General features: G+C 40.6%; 1 pseudogene; it reads left to right on the top strand.

Annotated features, from left to right (window-relative positions):
- Positions 1–16,034, top strand: part of LOC149318912 (heparan-alpha-glucosaminide N-acetyltransferase-like) — a 175,307-nt pseudogene that overhangs the window by 89,134 nt on the left and 70,139 nt on the right.

The raw sequence follows: 16,034 nt of genomic DNA, 5'->3' as shown, positions 1-16,034 counted from the left end.
CCCAGAACTTCAAAAAAGTACTAAGGACTGTGTTTCCCAAAATCCCCAGCAGCATCGCCACTGGAGTTTTTAAGGAGCTGTAGTCCATAATATAACTTTACTAAACTCTGCCCTTAATTTTAAAAACTAAATGTGGTTGTGGGAGAAGATTTTCAATTGTCTGTACCATTGAAAAATTCAATGGGAGAAAATTCAATTTAGTTAGTGCGGTCCATACTACTGTGTAACAGTAAAATCATGGAATTTTGAGCATACAGCATTTAGAAAGAAGTGCCAGCAAGGTAACACCGCTACACCTTTCTGCTATTGCATTCACCTGTCTATGATTTCTTTGTCATTGGACTTATCTCCTCTTTACTGGAAGCCATTTGTCTGGCTGGCACTTCTGTGTACATCTGGTAGGAATGCAGCTTCCAGGGTCACAATAATGTTTTCCATCCACTTGGAATTCTTCAATAGTGACTGCAAGATAGCAGGTATTGTCTGAGAAGAAATGCAGCAATCAGATCTCCCCCCTTCCCTCCGGGGCAAATTAGGTACAACCACATCTGGGTTTTAAATAAATTAAATACAAGGCACAGTTCCTCACCCCTGCCAAGTTTTCATTGAACAGAAGCACACAGAGAGAATAAATTTAACCCTTCTCTTGCAAGACACAATCCCAGTTAAAATACTGCTCCACCACTGTCTTTGTTTAGGGAGAATGAATGCTACCCCAAGGGTATCCTCTAATACAGGAGCTGGAAAGACAACAAGCACACACTAAAGCTAGCCAGGGAAGTTACAATATATATTTCTAAATGCCCTTTTACGTCTCAGTTATAGCATTGTGAATGTAGTTTAACTGCCATGGCTCCATCCTATAGGTATAGAATCCTGCCATTGGCGTTTAAGAGAGATGCTTAGAATTCTTGGCCAAAGAACTCCAGCATCTCCAACCAAACTACAATCCCCAAGATGACATTGGATGCAGCTATGACAATTAGAGTTAAATATACCACTATAATTGTGTTGTGTGAAAGGGTCTTAGAGTCAAGAGCATCACACTTTTAAAATTCCTCACGATTTCAGCTTCGCCAGAAGGATATGGTTCTAGCTTCCCTAGGCTGTATTAGTGGCTGAAATACCCTAAAGGCACAAAATCCTGTCTGATCATGGAAGCTAAGAAGGGTGAGTCCTGGTTAGTACTTGGATGGAAGACCATCAATGAATATCAGGTGCTGTGGGCTTTATTTTAGAAGTAGGAACTGGCAAGATCACATTGAGCATTCCTTGCCTAAGAAAATCCCGAGAAACTGATGGGGATACCATAAGCCAATAGGTGACCTGAAGGCACATATGTGCACAGGCTGTATTAGTACCCATTTGTGCTTTAGACTTTGGCTGTATCTACACTGAAGAACTAATGACATCACTTTAACTGCTATGGCTGAATGCTAAGGAATCCTGGGATTTGTAGTTTTGTGAGATATCTAGCCTTCTCTCTCAGAGCACTCTGCTGCCACAACAAACTAGAAAACCTAGGATTCCATATACTGAGCCATGACAGTTAAAGTGGGGTCAAACTGCATTAATAGTGTAGTGTGGCAGCAGCCTTTGCTGAAAGTAAGTTTTACCCACCCTCTCACAACCTTTCTGTGGCATTTTCTGAGTGGCTTCCATACAGTCTCAGCTATCCACACAAGCACAAAAGAGTGTATCCTATACCCTTGTAGTCTTGGGCAGCTTCATTGCATCCAGTTTGGTTCTCCCTGCCCCCACAAAAAGGGTAATTGCACAAACAGATGTATGGTAAACTGGTGGAGCAGTTCATTTACATTGACTATCTGCACTAGCTGAGGATGGGAATATGAATCAGAATGTGCACTTCATTGATAGTTATACAGTGCTGACAGACATCTGAACTCAGATGTGCATTCCAGTGCTTTTCCTTTCCCTCGGCTTATGTGGGAGTCATTACATCTGGCTATTGATATTCTGCATCCCAATCCATAGAAAATGGACCCAGCAGAGTGGTATATCCAGAGGTTTACATTTGTTTTGCAGAACAACAGTATGTGCTTTGCTATCAGAATTGGTGAAACAGTCCAACAGAAATAGCCTTTTTGAAATGATTGCTCCTGTGCACAGTGCTGTAACCATTGCTGAGGCTTAGTCTACTGCTTGCATACCTTGTTTTTTTTTCCTTTTTGGTGTATCAACCCAGAGAATCTAAGGAGGGGGTACTTCCAGGATGAGGAGTGACAATGTTAAGATTCAGAAAACATAGTACAGCTGTTGATTGTTGTTATGTACAGCTGTTGATTGTTGTTACATGCCTTCAAGGTGACTCTGACTTACGATAACTGTGACGTTTGGTGACCCTGACTTACAGTGATGCTAACACAGAGTTTTCTTTACAAGATTTATTCAGAAGAGGTTGTTTTCCTCTGAGAGAATGTGACTAAGGCTACCCAGGGGATTTCCATGACAAAGGCCCCATACAGACAGGCCAAAATAAAGCTGCTTCAGGTCACTTTGGAGGTATGCTGTTTAAATGATACATGCGTCCTAAGAGTCTGGAAGCCGCGCCAAAGCCATGATCTCATCCTAAGGACTGAAGCGCAAAGTGACCCGAAGCAGCTTTATTTTGGCCTGTCTGTATGGGACCTAAGTAAGGATTTTAACTCTGGTCTCAGAGGACTTTATCACACACTGACCTATGGGCTTCAGTCCCGAAAATGGTTAAAGCATTGGCATCCCAGAAAAGCAAGCCAATTTGCTAATGGTTATCACACAGAGAGCACAACAAAGGGTTAAAAGCACATTACGTAGGCAAGAAAGTGTGTCGAATGCGAATTTGGGCTTCAGACGGATGGGGACAAATCCCCATTGCTAGCTTGGAAATGACATAAACTGTCATTTCCACAAGTGCAGCCACACACATTCTCCAGAGAGGGAAGGGAAACCAGGGAGGAAAACGCCTCTTTGCCCCTGAAACTGTTTGAGAGGAAGGCAGGCTGAGGATTCCCTTTGCAAACTCCTGTAAAACCACAACCATACATACACACACACACACACACACACACACACGAGAAAGAAAGAGGAGGGGGCTGCTCCATAAACCTCCTTGATTCCAGCAAGGGCTGATACTCCCAGGTGCCCTCTTTTTCCAGGACATGTCCTCCATTTCTCCCTCTTCTGCAGGAGGAATGCCAAAAACATCCTCTCCTGCTGCCTTCTCCCACCAGTTGTTCCCTTTCAGAGGCTGCAGGAGGAAGGAGAGCAGCCAAGTGAGGCAAAGAGGTGAATGTGTGTGTGTATCCCTTTAAAAATAAGCCTGCCTTCCTCTCCCTGGCGCATCAAGGGATCCTGGGAAATCTGGGAACAGGTGGCATTCGGGGACTTGGTTTTCAGACAGCTGCTATTATGTGACGAGAGCAAATTCGCAAATGAAGTGGAAATGCAAATATGGTAGTTTTGCAAAAATGCTTAATTTCTTATTCATCTCATTTTCTGTCTGGAGTCTGCCCTGTTTGCATGCAGCATTATGTGAAAAGCAACTGCAAACATGTCCCTAATGCCCTGGATGACCCTGCATTGGGACCAGTTTAACCTTCCAGTTTTCCCTATGTGAAAAAAATCCCTAGAGTGAGTCCAACTCAACTACGCTACACTGACTCTCTTCAGCTATTGATAGTCACCTTTGAATACAAAGCAAGTTTGTTTTCTGTTGCTCCAGAGACTAGGACATAAACCTATGGATTCAAATGAGAAGAAATTAAATTCCACCTAAACATTATGAGGCACTTTCTCATAGAACTGTTTTGCAGTGGAACAGATAGGGATGGATTCTCCCTCATTGGAGTTTTTTAAAACAGACATTAGATTATCATCTTTCATGAGTCTTTTTGCTATGGATTTCTGCATAGCAGGGGGTTGGATTAGATGTCCCTTGTGGTTTCCTCCAGCTCTGTGAATCTATGGTTCTATTAATCTTTCTGTTCTTAACAGAATTTCTGTGATTTAAATAAATACATAAATAAAATGAAGAAGTCACAGGACTGAATTGTTGTGTGCCTCCAAGTCGTTTCCAATTTATGGCTGTCCTATTTTTGCAACTGAGAGGGAGGAACTGCAGAAAAATAGACCAGCAAATAAAACTTTCAATCTGCTCTGCTCTAGATATGCATATTCTAACATCCAACTTCAGAATCAACATAGCTTTCCATGCAAATAGTTGCCAGTGCTTTACCACAGCTCTGCCCTTTTAATAATGGTTTCATATAAAACAATTCAAAGGTGAACATATTACCTGCAAGACATAAAAGCCTTCCCTGCAAATTTCTGAAGATCAAATTTTTGTTAAAAGGATAGGAGCAGACCAGGTTTTGGATTTTTAGTCATTTTGCAGCCTAAAGTGTTCTTACACTATTCTCTACTGTTCTGTCTTTCATTATAAAATAAATATCTGTGCAGGATGCAAGAAGGCAAGTGCAGCCCAGTGATAAAAATGGAGGTGATGCCTGAGGGATCTTTGGGGATATCCAGACCTCCATGCCCCTTGTCCCTATCCCAACATCTTATTTAAGATGGACCAGTTTCTTTATCCGTACAACTCATTTACAGCAAATAGCATTTATGGCAAGGGTGAAGAACCATGGACCTCCAGATGTTCTTGGATGGCAGCTCTCACCAGCCTTAATAAACATAGCCAGTAGGGAAAGTTTATCAGAATGGAAGTCAGGCAACATCTGGAAGGCTACTGTTACTCACTTCTATGGGAATGTGTCTTGTACATGTCCTCTATTTTTGTCTGCTGCTTTAAGCCCAGATGCAACTTTAGTGTTAACTGAAATATGGAAACAAATATGGAAAACAAAGCAGTGGCCAACAGACTGGAAATGTTCGATATACATATCACTCCACAAGAAAGGAGATACAAAAGACTGCAACAATTATAGGACAATATCACTAATCTCACATGAAAGCAAAAATAATGCTCAAAATTCTGCAGCATAGACTCCAAACATACAGAGAGAGAAATTCCAGAGGTGCAAGCAGATTCAGAAAAGGAAGGGGCACTAGGGACCACATTGCAAACATGTGATAGCTAATGGAGTACACCAAAGAATTAAAAAAAAAGAATCAGCATGTGTTTCATATACTACAGCAAAGTATTTGATTGTACAGATCATAAAAAGCTATGTGCACTCAAACAATTAGGCATGCCACTATATCTGATAGTCCTCAGAGTGGTTCCCAATAGGCAAAGGGGTCAGGCAAGGCTGCATCCTATCACCATACTTGTTTAATTTATATGCTGAAAATATCATAGGAAAAGCAAAATTAGAATTAAAAAAAGGAGGAGTGATGATATGAGGAAGCAACATTAACAATCTAAGAGATGCAAACAACACCATAATATTAGCAGAAGACATTCAGGAATTGGAACAGTTAATAAGGAAAGTCAAAGATGAAAGTGCAAAGGCAGGTCTGATGCTGAACATAAAGAAAACAAAAATAATGACCACAGAAGAAATACACAAATTCAGTCTAGACAAGGAAGTTGAAATACTTAATGAATTCCCATATCTAGGATCAAACATTGACCAGAATGGAGACAGCAGTCAAGAAATATAAAGAAGATTAGGAATGGGAAGGACAGCTGTGAAAGAACTGGAAAATATACTGAAGAGCAAAGACATACAACTGAGCACTTAAGTCAGAATCGTTCAGGCCATTGTATTCCCAATTACCATGTACGGATGTGAGAGCTGGACAGTGAAGGAAGCAGACAGAAAGAAAATCAACTCATTTAATAATAATAATAATAATAATAATAATAATAATAAATTTTATTTGTATACCGCTTTTCCATAGATCAAAATTCAAAATTTAAAATGTAGTGCTGGAGAAGAGTACCTAGGATACCATGGAGAGCCAAGAAAACAAACAAATGGGTTCTTGAACAGATCAGACCAGGGTTCTCCTTGGAAGCGAGTTGAGACTATTGTACTTTGGCCACATAATGAGAAGGCATGGATCACTTGAAAAAACAATAATGCTTGGAAAGGTAATGGATAGAAGAAAGAGAGGAAGACCACAAACCAGATGGATAGACTCAATCAGGGGAGTTGTGGGCAAGAGCTTGCAGTATCTGGGCAAGGCAGTGGAGGATGGATTCTTGGAGATGTCTCCTTCACAGGGCTGTCATCAGTTGGAACCAACTCGAGGGCAGCTAACAACAACAACTGCCAATTTTAGAAATTTCTCCAGTTGTCTTCAGCACTTGACTATCCTCACCAATTCTGCTACCTTAGTACATGCTCACCTTTATCCTATGGGCCTGCTTTTAATTCCTAAACCCCCTTCTACTTCTGCTTTTTATTCCTTCATATATACCACTTGCCTCACTTTTTGATTGGTGGAAAGCAGTACAGAAAGATAAATATAGGTGTCTTTTCAGAGCTATGGTTCAGAATAGTTTGTGCTTAAATTGGTTTGTAGAGTAGACATAATAGCTTTGTTGATTCCATTTCTTTTCTGCATGATTTTTAACATTTACACCAGATGTTGTTGTTGTTTGGGGCCGTCAAGTAATTTCTGACTCATGGCAATCCTAAGGACGACCTATCATGGGGTTTTCTTGGCCAGTTTCTTCAAAGGGGTTTTGCCATAGTCATTCTCTGAAGCTGAGAGAGTGTGACTTGCCCAGTGTCACCCAGTGGGTTTACATGGCATCCTTTAAATAAAGGAGCAAATAAAAATGATGGCTCTTGGGAAAAGAATAAAGTGGCTGGCTGAGGGTAGAACTGGCTTATGTAGCTCCTTAAGTTCACAGTGGGCAGCATCCATGTGATATATATCCACACACTACTTATGGACCACAACTCTTCCTTAAGCTGTACCCAACCTTCTTCCCACAAGAAACCTCTCAGATAATACAGAGAGGGAATAGGAGTTCTCATATGTAGACACCACATTTTGAGTGTTTACATACATGAATTACAGCATTGGAAACAATGGTGAAACTTCCGTTGTTTTGCTAAAAGCGCAGCCTTCTAAATTACAGCTGTGCATTTACCAGTAAAACTGCTAGTGATTGCCTGTGAAAACCCAAGCAGCTGGGGCTGTGTGCATCGTAACATCCGGCTGTTAGCACTTTTCTACTTCCAGCAAAAATGGCTTGCTAATTTAGTTTGGCAAAACAGTGAGATACTTCTAGTGATAATAATCAAATCTGGGGACTTTTAGAAACAATCATTACCAGACTGGAGGTGTCTCGTTTCTACTGCCACCAATGGCAAATCCTATAAGCATTGGAAATATTTGGAAAATCCAACAGCAGTTATAGCAGAATAAGACCCTTCCCTTGATCATTTATTTATCGAAATGCTTTCTTCTCTCTTTTGGCTGTTACATGTAGCATCCATTTTCCAGTAGAAACCAAAGACAACTCTTTTTATAGTGCCCAAGGGAAAAAAGAGAAATGAGCACAAACTAAGAACTTGGCTCTTAGATTGGATATTTTGTGACCCCCCCCCCCCCACCTCCGCCCCATCTCTGCATTTCAGAACTGCCTGTTCAAAATGCTGGGAACTCATGAAGCAGTTGTGATATTAGCTTTCAGACTCTGATTTCTTCTTAATGCACTATGTTCTTGACTATTGCTCTTCTGATTCCACAGTTCATTGCAGTGGTATTTTCACATACTTCTGCCTAACCACAAGTTTTAGTTTTCTTCAAAGCAAGACCCTTATGAATTTAGTAATGGAAGCTTTAAGAAAGATCTGTACTTGTGAGATTCTGTGGCTGGAAGAGGAAAAGAGCAGCACTGGGCCATCGTATTCCTCCCCCTGCTCCTTGGTAATGCTGAGTGATGTAAAACACATGAGATGAGGTGGGATGCTTATACATTTCATATTAAATTGCCATACACCTATTCACTTACATTTTACCAGGCTTCTCCACAATGCTGTCCTCCAGTAATCGGTGTTTTTCCTGTGGTTCTCATTCAGATTGCAGGAAGTCTGACTTTTTCAGAATCAATGATGGGCACTATCTCCATAGGAGTTTTACTTTTCTGTTTTTTTTAAAGGAAACTTAAAATTCAAAGCATGTGTATTATAACCCCTGTCGTGGGTGCCATTTTGTGTCCCTGTTTTTTAAAACAATAATTCCTTTATTTAGTCAAAAACATTTTTCCAGCTGTTTTTTTTAAAATCAATTCAGCACTTTGGGCAGCTTCTTTAAAGTTTGGAATAAAACCTGGCTATGGCATTCACTACTCCACTGAGACAAGCACCGTTGCCTAACACTGTAGTTTATGGTTAGCGCTGGGTGTGCAGAATCTCAGCCCAGCTGTTGGAACTGAATATACAATGTTTGGTGGTAGATGCAAAGATCTAGCCAACTGAACCACTCACCACATTGGAGATTATCACACACAGATGGGATAAGCAAGGGATCGCTCCCCCATCCTTATCCTGCCTTTGACTGCAATCCCGCAAAAGGCTTTTAGATTGCAATGCTATTGTCCCATCATTGAAGCAGCATTGCATTAACACAAATTCTCGTTAATGCAAAATGCCAGGCAGTGGCAGTTCAATCACAGGACAATGATGGGATGTACACAACGTAATTTGAAAGTCTTTCATGCAGTCGTGGTCCATCGTCCTTTCTGGACAGCATAATGACAGGATAAGCATGATGTAGTGTGAAAATCTTCTCACAGTCGTGCTATAAGAACGGGGAAAGGACAGGACAAGGACATTTCGTCCCCATCTGATAATTTCCTGTGTTTCTGCAATTGATATTGCAAGTGTCTTTCTATTCTGACTGACAGTAGCTCTCCCAAATCCTGTACATGTGTCTTTTCTAGCCTTTCCCCTTAAGATCCTTTAACTGGATGTACCAGAGACAAGGTTGTGGGGTGGGGGACAGTTGGAAAAAAAATCACCCAAACCCCCATGGTTTTTGCTTTAAACAGTTTTTTTAAAGCAAGTATTTTGCATTAATGTGTAGGGCTGTACATTGTATGTAGTGCAGACTTAGACTCAGAGGCAGGAGGACAACACCCCAAGATATGCACTTGACACAATACTACCAGCAGAAACCATCAAAAACTTGGAGCAGTTACTGAAGCAGGTTAAGGAGGAAAGTGCCGTGGTAGACTTGAAGTTGAACATTAAGAAAACAAAAACAATGACCATGGAAGATCTGCAAAGTTCATCCTAGACAATGAGAAAATTTAAATAGTCAATGAGTTCCCATACTTTGTATCTAACATTAATCAAAATGGAGACTGGATCCCAAAGTGTAAAGATAAAACTCTGAACGCTAAAGTAAGGCTCATCCAAGCTATTACCATGTACCAGTGTGAGAGCTGGATAGTGAAAAAAGCCAACTGAAAAAAAAAATAAACTTATTTGAGATGTGGTACTAGAAAAAAGTAGGGAGAATACCAAGGACAGCCACAAAGACAAACAAATATGCTCTATAACAGATCAAGTCAGAACTCTCTCTGGAAGCGAGGATGACTAAATTGAGTCTGTTGTACTTTGGCTACATCAGGAGCAATAATGAATCATTAAAAAGACAATGATAGGAAAGGTGGAAGAAAGTCGAAAGAAAGGAAAACCACAAGCCGGATGGCCTTCAGGACCTGAGCAGAGCAGTGGAGAACATCTTGGAGATGTCTCATCCACAGTTTGCCATGAATCGAGGCCAGTTACCACCACCAACAACAATACCAATATCAGACCAAATCAGAAAATTAAGTATTAAAATGGATTTGAGATGTTATGTCCCCGAGTTTAAATAATAATTGTTCTTTTAAAAGTGCTCTTTTAAAGCAAGTTATTTGGGTTGACCTTATGTTAACTGAAGGATTTGAACTGCACAAACCAGAGTATGGTAGAACGTAAAAACATTTAATTTCAGTGCACACAAAAATTATACACAGTAGTAAAAATTATTGGAATGTATTTCCCTCCCCCAAAACATCAATGTGAAAATATAAGCCACATGGACAAACCTTTTGTTCATCCTTCCCCAGTATGATTATCTACCATGGACACTTAACATTGTAACAGAAAAATATGTTTTAATCAGTAAACATAAGTGAAGTCGAAGGCTTTCATGGCCGGCATCCATAGTTTCTCTGAAGATGCCAGCCAGATATGCTGGCAAAACGTCAGGAAGAAAATCTTCTAGAACATAGCCGCATAGCCCGAAAAACCCACAAAAAAATAAAAATAAACATAAGATTGTAAAAAGGGAGATGAAAAAAATCTGATAGAACAAACAATTATGGAAATCAGGTTTGACCCTTTTTCTGAAGTGTAAATTTATATTGGCCTGTTACAGACTGCCAAAATAAAGCTGCTTCGGGTCTCTTTGGAGGTATGCTATTTAAATGATGCATGCATCCTAAGAATCTGGAAGCTGCACCAAAAGCTGCACTCCGGTGCTTAGGAATGGAGTGTGGCTTTGGCGCGACCTCCGGACTCTTAGGACCCATGCATCATTTAAATAGCATACCTCCAAAGAGACCCCAAGCAGCTTTATTTTGGCAGTCTGTAACAGGCCTTATAAATATTAGCCAATAGACCCTAATCTTGAAAACAATTCAATTAATAATAATTCCAGTAACTGAGAAAGTTTTATGTGCCTGAGAAAGTTTCATCTGCTTATTTTTTTAAAATAAATTTGGAGTATAATGATTTGAGATAGAATATAAAATGTTATTTGAACGAGTGATAGAAAATCTCTGCATTCTGCATGTGTTTAGGGATTCCTTTGCAATGTGGTTACTTTTCTCAACCTACCCCACAACAGCTTTCCTCACACAACTGCCACCAGGCCAACACAGTGGCTATGTTCTGAGCTTTGGGAGCCAGAATGATCATTGTGGCATCATTGTGGTCAAAACCAGAGCTGCTAAGAAATAAGAGGAATGTATTCCTATGCTGGGGATACCCCTGAGGCTTGCAGACATTGCCAAAATATTTTAAATGGGGCAAAAAACAAGAATAACAACCTCAAAATGTCTCAGTGATGATTGAGCATGCTGAGTATCACTTGGGGAAAAAAACCTGGAATTTTAGAGGATGGATAGTCTGGAATATCCCAGGAGGAAGCATCATGAGCTGACAGAAACCCAGAACAGGACTATTCCTAATAGATTATATATACTGCAACATTTTTAACAGGTCCCAAGTGTTAATAATGAAAAGAGAAATGTAAAAAAAAAAAAAGTCACTTGTTGACTTATGGTGACCCCATAAGTTTCATAGGATTTTCTTAAGCAAGGAATACTACTACTTCTTCTTCTTCTTCCTCTTCCTCTTCCTCTTCTCCTTATTATTATTATTATTATTATTATCATTATCATTATTATTATTAATGTTTGTTTATATAGCACCATAAATTTGCCTGGCACTTTACAGGCATCATCAAAACAGCATGTAACCTGTCAGTGGCGTACAACCTAAAAGTGATAAAATACAAACTATAAAAAATTAAGCAAGTTATGCAGTTACAAACTGTAAAAACTGTAAATACAAACTGTAAAAACAACTAATACATATAATCAAATATAAAATTATAAAAAATATATTAAAATACAGTTCCAAATGCTTTACAGAACAAGGAAGTCTTTAATTTGGATTTAAAACTAGCAAGAGAAGAGATGTGGTTTTGCCATGTCCTTCCTCTGAAATATAGGGGGCATTCAAACACATTTTTTTGTTCTAAGGAGATGTGGATCACCGTGCTGATGCATATTGGGTTTATAGTTCCAATTTTGTTTTGGGTTCACAAATCTCTTCGAGTCATTGTAACCCATTTGTTATTCACACATGGCATCGTTTCAGGATAAAATGGAGCTTCCTCCATTCCCTTGAATGATATAGAGTGATCCGAATCAATTTGGAAGCTTATTCACACTGCCAAAGATGTGGATCAATGCAGATCTTTCAGGAAAACTTGGGAGGGGGGAGGAAATGGTAGCAAATATTCCAGTTAAGTGGAGGTTTTGCCAGCCCTCCCCCCCCCCCCAAAAAAAAAAAAGTGCATCAAGTGCATTCGGAACATGTGTGAACATCAAGGATTCAACCTGGATGCATCCCGGATTATTTTCAAAGTGTGAATGGGGCCATAGTCTACTGTACCTGGTATTCATTGGTGGTCTCTCATCCAAATACGAATCAGGGTGACCCTGCTTAGCTTCCAACATCAGATCAGATCTGGTGCCTTTAGGGTATTTAGACAGCTAAAAAGAGAAAGAGAAAGGATAAGTACGCTTTAATACTTGAGGTCTCCCACATCACTGCCACAGCCATTGTACAGGATTCAGATGTATTTTTAGTGTAGGTACTTTTTATTCTGTTCTGATGTAATTGCAAATTAAACCTTACCAACCATTTAAACTATTTTAAAAACTCACTATTGTGTACATTTAATAATGTCCCTGATCCACTTAACTCTTCCCTCTTCCACAAGTGTTTGTTGTCCTGGGACTGCAGAAGAAAGCCTAGGAATAACTAAACCAAAACATATGGCTAGAAGTATTTCATACATACTCAAATATGTCATAAGGCCAGAGGTGTTTTTGTGAGATGGTCATCTTTGATAATATCTGAAGAAAAGCAGGATACAGGTCTTACCATACTTAACCCCCTTATGGGTTATGAAGGTTATGAAGGTACCATATATACTCAACTATAAATCAACCTCATGTATAAATTGAGGGCAGATTTTGAAAGCAAAGTTAAGGTTTTTATATGACCTGTGTATAAGTCAAGGGTAAAACGTAAGGGCATGTAACAAATGGGCCAAAGGATGAAGCAAAGGAAAACAATGCCAACGAATTTACAAAATTCCAGCAGGCATAACCATTTGTATTCACATGAAAGGCTGGATGGATGATAGAATAGAGAGGGGTCAGTGCTTCCAGGATAAATTATGCTCTTGCCTTTCACCAGGGGATGGTTCCCTTTTTAAATAAGAGTTAAAGTACAGTACTTACATTGACCCATGGATAAGCTGACTCAGTTTGTTTCAGTCAATTTTTTACCTAAATTTCTAGACTTATAAAGACCTGGTTTTATTGGGGGATAAGGAGTTGGTTTAGATTATTTTTAACATTGTATATTTAAAATTTTGTATGTTTTCATGTTTTAATTGGATTATTTTAATTGTTTTTAAAGTGTTGTTTTAATGTACATGTGTTTTCTCAGGCAAGGAATACTCAGAGGTGGTTGCTAGTTATGTTGTAAGCCACCTTGGGTCCCAACTTGGGAGAAAGGTGGGCTATAAATAAATAAATAAATAAATAAATAAATAAAGCAATAATGCTAACATCATTGATGAATACTATAATAATACTAAAATAAATTATTAAAATAACTTGAGGATATATTTGGGATTTGTAGCGTACATTTCCAGCATCTGCTCACTGCCTATGCAGGCTCCCAAGGGCAATGAGAAGGGCCTCTGTAATGTATCATATGATTAAAAAAAACCTAATACTAACCCAATCACATCTTGGTGTAATTTAACAAATGTTTGTAATGGAAAACTGGTAACATTATACCACACTTTTCTTTTTATCTCAACCAGAATGGATTTTCTCAACAAGTTAACAAATTCCAAAACATCTGACTGCTCAAGGTTGGGAGCCTAAAACAGTACTATTTCCTTGGGATGATCCCATAAACCTTATGGCATATAGCTTGACATTATTTTAGTGTTCTTTTATTCTGAGTGGCCGAGTTCCTCTTCCAGGAGAAAGAACGAGAAAGCAAAGCACGCCTTCAAAGCCTCCTCCCTTTCTGTCTTTGTCCCCGTTGTGCTTGCACAACAAAAGAACAGCACATTAAGAATAAATGGCAGTAATGGACTGATGGGAATACTTCCTTTTTAAGTGGACAGCACAGGCTGGAGCCCAGAGCTTTAAAAGTATGAAACCTGCTGATTAATCCTCAGATACAGTATCGTAAATGCAAGCACTTTAAAAATGCTGGGTGGCAATGTGGAACTGGCCTAAATACCCTAAAGGCGCCGGATTCTGTCTGATCTCAGAAGCTAAGCAGGGTCAGCTCTAGTTAGTACTTGAATGAGAGACTGCCAATGAATACAAAATGCTGTAGGCTTCATTTCAGAGGAAGGAACAAGCAAACACCTCTGAGTATTCCTTGCCTAAGCAAACACATATAAATCAACAGGTAACTTGAAGGCACATATACTCACATACAGTGTGGAAGGGATAGTCTTTTAAAAGAAGAGACGTCATCATTGAGAAGAAGCTGAGACAAATCTGAGGTCGAGAATGATGGGCAGAATATCCAGATGGCAGTGAGGACTTATGGACCAAGCTGGGAAGGAGCACATCCTGAAATAGGGGAGGGATATTGAATGTAGTCAGTCTTCAAGCCACCTATTCTATTAAGCTATCATAAGGAGATTGGGGAATTTTCAGCTCTTGAAAGGGAAGGCAAGGGATGAATTTAATTTCCCTTATAGGCTTTGTCAGAATAAAACCATTGTTGTGAGTAGCCATACCTAAATCAAGACTGGGAATGGGGAAGTTTCTATTGTCTATGTTATTCCTTGCTGGAGGTGGAACTGGGACAATGAGCTGATCCTGTTGGGAAATGTAAGAGATATACGACGGCCGCCCGTCTCGCCGGGCAGGCCGTTTTGCCGAAGAACGGCAGAAAACTACAAGTCCCAGAGTGCTCTGGGGCTTGCCCGGCTCCCTATTGGTGCACGGGGCGGAAGGGGCGGCCCTTCCGCCCCGCGACGCTCTGGGAGCCGGACTTTGTGGTGCGGGACTTCCGGTCCTCCAGGGCAGCTCATTGGTTGGGCTGCCCTGGAGGAGGAGCCCCGCGCTGCACATTGGAGGGGCGGGGCCTAGGCCTCTTTCTAAGGCCGCGTTGTCGGCCCCGTCCCCTCAGTTGGCGCTTGGCTTTGCAGGGAGCGGAGCCAAGCAGGAAGGGAGGAAGACCGGAGAACTTCCCCCGCCCACCCACCGCTGTTTTTGTGGGTTTTTGTCACAACTTTGGGCGGCAGCATAGGCCAGGATCGGCACGGTGTAGGTACCAGGGCCACGGTGCTCTGGTCTGGGAGTCACTAGGTACCCGGGGGTGAATAGGGCTGGCGTATGGCCATTGCGGGGGCCATAACGCGGGTGCGCCTCCCGGTGACTAGGGGCTTAGTGAATATGTGAACGCATGGCATGGTTTGCGGTCAAATTGTGTTCCTTAGCCCCTAGGTCATCCCAAGCGCCTGGTGGGTGCCAGGTTGGGTTAATCAGACAACATCGGGTTGTTTGATTTCGCAGATCCTGACCTCATGCTTTGTGCCAACCCATACCAATGGCGTGCTAATAAAGTTGTGGCCTTTCTTCCAAGTTGGTGTTGTGTGGTTTTTTGCAACAGCATCTGAGGCAACAGAGGATCTGTAAAGCAGAATGATCAGTTGGTAGGACAGAAGTTGAACAACATCAAATCCCATATCAATCCCCGTACACATAGTGCCTTATAGCATGTCAAAATAAAGACGAGAGACAGCGAGAGAGAAGTGGGTGTCACCTTGCCTCTCCACATGTTGTTGCAGCACTTCCATTCTCATTCTAGAAGGAGATGGTTGTAAAAGTGTGCCTTTTGTCAAACAGATTTTTCCAGTGAAAAAAAGACATGCTTTTGCAACCAGCCCTCTCAGAAGAGAACAGAAGTGCTTTGGCGGCATGCAGAGTGGAAAGGAGAGGCAAAGAGAAAGCTGCATCTCTTCGCTGCCTCTCAACTTTCTTTTGTCATGAGATAAGGCTCACAGTGTTTACCAAAAAGTGGAGTTTATTTATTTATTTAAGACAGCTCACAAAAGTAAAAGCAAATCAGCTAAACATGTTTCTGAGCTCCAGTCCCAGAATGCTCAATACTGGTTAATTTGGTCCAGTTTAGAAATTATGTCAAATGACAATTTTGTATATGTGTGTGCGTGTGCAGGTTGATGTAGAATAGCAGTTGCAGGAAGGCTGATCATGACTG

This window comes from Sceloporus occidentalis, unplaced genomic scaffold, assembly GCF_023333645.1.
Source record: "Sceloporus occidentalis isolate IW3139 unplaced genomic scaffold, rSceOcc1.0.p SCAF_2, whole genome shotgun sequence".
NCBI lineage: Eukaryota > Metazoa > Chordata > Lepidosauria > Squamata > Phrynosomatidae > Sceloporus > Sceloporus occidentalis.
This window is presented reverse-complemented; position numbering and strand designations above follow the sequence as displayed.